Below are 6,000 nucleotides of genomic sequence, written 5' to 3' on the forward strand. Positions count from 1 at the left end.
CAGTCTCTAAGTCCATCCACCTCACTACAAATAACTCAATTTCGTTTCCTTTTATGGTTGAGTAATATTCCATTGTATATATGTGCCACATCTTCTTTATCCATTCATCTGTCGATGGACACTTAGGTTGCTTCCATGTCCTGGCTATTGTAAATAGAGCTGCAATGAACATTTTGGTACATGACTCTTTTTGAATTATGGTTTTCTCAGGGTATATGTCCAGTAGTGGGATTGCTGGGTCATATGGTAGTTCTATTTTTAGTTTTTAAACGAACCTCCATACTGTTCTCCATAGTGGCTGTATCAATTTACATTCCCACCAACAGGGCAAGAGGGTTCCCTTTTCTCCACACCCTCTCCAGCATTTATTGTTTATAGATTTTTTGATGATGGTCATTCTGACTGGCGTGAGGTGACACCTCATTGTAGTTTTGATTTGAATTTCTCTAATGATTAGTGATGTTGGGTATCCTTTCATGTGTTTGTTGGCAATCTATATATCTTCTTTAGAGAAATGTCTATTTAGGTCTTCTGCCCATTTTTGGATTGGGGTGTTTGTTTTTTTGATATTGAGCTGCATGAGCTGCTTGTATATTTTGGAGATTAATCCTTTGTCAGTTGCTTCATTTGCAAACATTTTCTCCCATTCTGAGGGTTGTCTTTTCATCTTGTTTATGGTTTCCTTTGCTGTGCAAAAGCTTTTAAGTTTCATTAGGTCCCATTTGTTTATTTTTGTTTTTATTTCCATTTCTCTAAGAGGTGGGTCAAAAAGGATCTTGCTGTGATGTATGTCATAGAGTGTTCTGCCAATGTTTTCCTCTAAGAGTTTGATAGTGTCTGGCCTTACATTTAGGTCCTTAATCCATTTTGAGTTTATTTTTGTGTATGGTGTTAGGTAGTGTTCTAACACCATACACAATTTCATTCTTTTACATGTAGCTGTCCAGTTTTCCCAGCACCACTTATTGAAGAGGCTGTCTTTTCTGCATTGTATATTCTTGCCTCCTTTATCAAAAATAACGTGACTATATGTGTGTGGTTTTTTTCTGGGCTTTCTATCCTGTTCCATTGATCTATATTTCTGTTTTTGTGCCAGTACCACACTGTCTTGATTACTGTAGCTTTGTAGTATAGTCTGACGTCCAGGAGCCTGATTCCTCCAGCTCCATTTTTCTTTCTCAAGCTTGCTTTGGTTATTTGGGGCTTTTGTGTTTCCATACAAATTGTGAAATTTTAAGTTCTAGTTCTGTGAAAAATGTCATTGGTAGTTTGATAGGGATTGAATTGAATCTGTACATTGCTTTGGGTAGTACAGTCATTTTCACAATGTTGATTCTTCCAATCCAAGAACATGGTGTATCTCTCCATGTGTTTCTATCATCTTTAATTTCTTTCATCAGTGTCTTATAGTTTTCTGCATACAGGTCTTTTGTCTCCTTATGTAGGTTTACTCCAAGTATTTTATTCTTTTTGTTGCAATGGTAAATGGGAGTGTTTCCTTAATTTCTCTTTCAGATTTTTCATCATTAGTATATAGGAATGCAAGAGATTTCTGTGCAATATTTTTGTATCCTGCTACTTTACCAAATTCTTTGATTAGCTCTAGTAGTTTTCTGGTAGAGTCTTTAGGATTCTCTGTGTATAGTATCATGTCATCTGCAAACAGTGACAGCTTTACCTCTTCTTTTCCAATTTGGATTCCTTTTATTTTTTTTTCTTCTCTGATTGCTGTGGCTAAAACTTCCAAAACTATGTTGAATAATAGTGGTGAGAGTGGGCATCCTTGTCTTGTTCCTGATCTTAGTGGAAATGGTTTCAGTTTTTCACCATTGAGAATTATGTTGGTTGTGGGTTTGTCATATATGGCCTTTATTATGTTGAGGTAAGTTCCCTCTATGCCCACTTTCTGGGGGTTTTTATCATAAATGGGTGTTGAATTTTGTCAAAAGCTTTTCCTGCATCTATTGAGATGATCATATGGTTTTTATCCTTCAATTTGTTAATATGGTGTATCACATTGATTGATTTGCATATATTGAAAAATCCTTGCATTTATGTGATAAACCCCACTTGATCAAGGTGTATGATCCTTTGAATATGCTGTTGGATTCTGTTTGCTAGTATTTTGTTGAGGAGTTTTGCATCTATGTTCATCAGTGATATTGGCCTGTAGTTTTCTTTCTTTGTGACATCTTTGTCTGGTTTTGGTATCAGGGTGATGGTGGTCTCATAGAATGAGTTTGGGAGTGTTCCTCCCTCTGCTATATTTTGGAAGAATTTGAGAAAGATAGGTGTTAGCTCTTCTCTAAATGTTTGATAGAATGAAGCCATCTGGTCCTGGGCTTTTGTCTGTTGGAAGGTTTTTAATCACAGTCTCAATTTCAGTGCTTTTGATTGGTCTGTTTATATTTTCTATTTCTTCCTGGTTCAGTCTGAGAAGGTTGTGCTTTTCAAAGAATTTGTCCATTTCTTCCAGGTTGTCCATTTTATTGGCATATAGTTGCTTGTAGTAATCTCTCATGATCCTTTGTATTTCTGCACTGTCAGGTGTTACTTCTCATTTTTCATTTCTAATTCTATTGATTTGAGTCTTCTCCCTTTTTTTCTTGATGAGTCTGGCTAATGGTTTATCAATTTTGTTTATCTTCTCAAAGAACCAGCTTTTAGTTTTAGTTGATCTTTGCTATTGTTTCCTTCATTTCTTTTTCATTTATTTCTGATCTGATCTTTATGCTTTCTTTCCTTCTGCTAGCTTTGGAGTTTTTTTGTTCTTCTCTAATTGCTTTAGGTGTAAGGTTAGGTTGTTTATTTGAGATGTTTCTTGTTTCTTGAGGTAGGATTGTATTGCTATAAACTTCTCTCTTAGAACTTCTTTTGCTGCATCCCATAGGTTTTGGGTCATCATGTTTTCATTGCCATTTGTTTCTAGGTATTTTTTGATTTCCTCTTTGATTTCTTTAGTGATCTCTTGGTTATTAAGTAGTGTAGTGTTTAGCCTCCATGTGTTTGTATTTTTTACAGTTATTCTCCAGTAATTGATATCTAGTCTCATAGCATTCTGGTTGGAAAAGATACTTGATAAAATTTCAATTTTCTTAAATTTACCAAGGCTTGATTTGTGACCCAAGATATGGTCTATCCTGGAGAATGTTCCATGAGCACTTGAGAAGAAAATGTATTCTGTTGTTTTGGGATGGAATGTCCTATAAATATCAATTAAGACCACCTTGTTTAATGTATCATTTAAAGCTTGTGTTTCCTTATTTATTTTCATTTTGGATGATCTGTCCATTGGTGAAAGTGGGATGTTAAAGTCCCCTACTATGATTGTGTTACTGTAGATTTCCCCTTTTATGTCTGGTAGTATTTGCCTTATGTATTGAGGTGCTCCTATGTTGGGTGCATAAATATTTACAGTTATTATATCTTCTTCTTGGATTGATCCTTTGATCATTACGTAGTGTCCTTCTTTGTCTCTTGTAATAGTCTTCATTTTAAAGTCTATTTTGTCTGATATGAGAATTGCTACTCCAGCTTTCTTTTGATTTCCATTTGCATGGACTATCTTTTTCCATCCCCTCACTTTCAGTCTGTATGTGTCTCTAGCTCTGAAGTGGGTCTCCTGTAGACAGCATATGTATGGGTCTTGTTTTTGTATCCATTCAGCCAGTCTATGTCTTTTGATTGGAGTTTTACTTTTACTTGGGAAATAGTGAGTTTGTAGAGTCGGTGTTTTTCAGCTTAAAAAGCTTTCCTTTTTGGGGGCTTCCCTGGTGGCGCAGTGGTTGAGAATCTGCCTGCCAGTGCAGGGCACATGGGTTTGAGCCCTGGTCTGGGAGGATCCCACATGCTGCGGAGCAACTAGGCCCGTGAGTCACAACTACTGAGCCTGCGCGTCTGGAGCCTGTGCTCCGCAACAAGAGAGGCCGCGATAGTGAGAGGCCCGCACACCGCCATGAAGAGTGGCCCCCCACTTGCCACAACTAGAGAAAGCCCTCGCACAGAAACGAAGACCCAACACAGCCATAAATAAATAAATAAATAAATAAAATTAAAAAAAAAATATATCCATGGACTCCCATATGCCTATGTAATAATCCATGAGCTCGTTAAAAAGCTTTCCTTTTTGTATTTTCCTGTGTGTGTGTGTTTTGGGACATAGTTGCTTTCATGTAGGTGCTTTCATGTAGGTGCTGAAGTTTCTTCAGGAAAGGCAGTTGGCCATATCATCATCATATCCTTTCCTTCATCTTTCCTGTAATCCTGTTATTTTTCTGCGTTTTTCTTTGTATTCTGGGAGATTTTCTTGTGACTTTCCTTTACAACAAAATTTCCGTCTTTTACAATTTTGCTGCTTAATATTTGACCATGTTTTTCATTTCAAATATTTCTACAGTGTAGGTAGGGTTTAACAGGGGTACCCACCTCTGTTCCACTCAGTCAGTTGGGATGATTTGAAGGTTAGGGGCCAGAATCATTTGAAGACTTTTTCCTGCCCATGGCGGGTCATGGATGTTGGCTGTTGGCTGAGGCTTTAAATGGACGATCTACAAGTAGCCTCTGCATGTAGCCTGGGCTTCCTTGGAGCACGGTGGCTGGGTCTCAAGAGTAAGTGTCCCTCAAGAGAGCAAGGCAGGACAAAGCTGCGTCACCTTGTATAACTTAGCCTTGTAAGGCACACAGTGCCATTTCTACCACATTACATCTGTTGAATCAGCACAAAGGCACACCCAGTATCAAGGAGAGGTGGGATAGATTTCTACTCTTACTGAAGTGTGGTGAGGCTCGAAAAGAGCGTGTGAAACCAGAAACATTCCGTTTGCCATTTTTGGAAATTTTAATCTTCCACAGAGAAATTAAGTAATTTTCCCAAGGTCACATGACAATAATGAAGCAAGATTTCTTTTTTCATAGAAATCATTTCTTCTTACATTTTACTGAGTGTAAAAGAGATGCCATCTCAAATTTTCTTAAACGTTTATAAGTATGACCTTCCACAACTCTTGTGTTATGGTCATGTTCCTTTATGGTGTAGGGGTATTTTTTAGAGTCTTTTATGTTACAAAATATTTTTATAACTTCATATGGATTTATCTTGTGATTACTCTTGTAATATTTTAATTTAAGAAAATTTTTTTCTTAAGAAATGACACGAGATTATTCTTGCTAGATTTCCTCAGTTTTAGCTAGGATGTTTTTAAAACCCTTAAAATTTAAGTGAAGAACTAAATCTTTGATTTTAAGCCAGAGGATCTGATGTTACTTATTTAGTGATCTAGTTGCCTTAGGAGTAAGGACTTGTGACTTAGCATAGTCTCAAGTGTTCCAGTTCCTAATAAAAAGACAACCTTGTAATGAAAGGGAATGATTTTACATGATTTATTTATTTTATTCCCAAATGGTGTAGTATTTTGTTTTGCAACATTCTTACATTTTATGACAGTTTCTATAATTCTCATTCATCTGGTGAGGAAACCAAGACATCTTTCTTTGTCCAGGGGTCCCTAGAAGTTATACTTATTGGCTTCCAATTTGGTGACTTTTCATTCCATAGCTATTTTTAGCCGTATCTTGTCAACAAGGTAAAGGAAACCAGAATAGTAGGTCATCCAAACTATGTTTAGGTCATAGTTGATTTAAGCTTAAACCCCCCAAAATTCCAAGGACACAATGCTGGAAATTTCTTTCTTCACATATTTTCATCATGGTGAACATGGTACTGGCATCCTGGTGGCATTAAGCATAAATGTACTTCTAGGCTCCAAATTCTTTCTGAATTCTTTAAATTTCTCCAGGACCTAATTGGAATATATATTGGACTATGTTGGAATACATATATGAATATATATTTTATATATATATATATGTATATGTTTTGCTTGTTTGGAAATTGGTAGATTTGATGCTGCTGTACTGACTCCTGTGTCTGCATTTGTTCATTTCCAAATATGCCATATAAATATCATCCTCCTTATAAAATATAATGTATAAATATTTAGA

Source organism: Balaenoptera physalus (assembly GCF_965194825.1).
Source record: "Balaenoptera physalus genome assembly, chromosome: 6".
Classification (NCBI taxonomy): domain Eukaryota; kingdom Metazoa; phylum Chordata; class Mammalia; order Artiodactyla; family Balaenopteridae; genus Balaenoptera; species Balaenoptera physalus.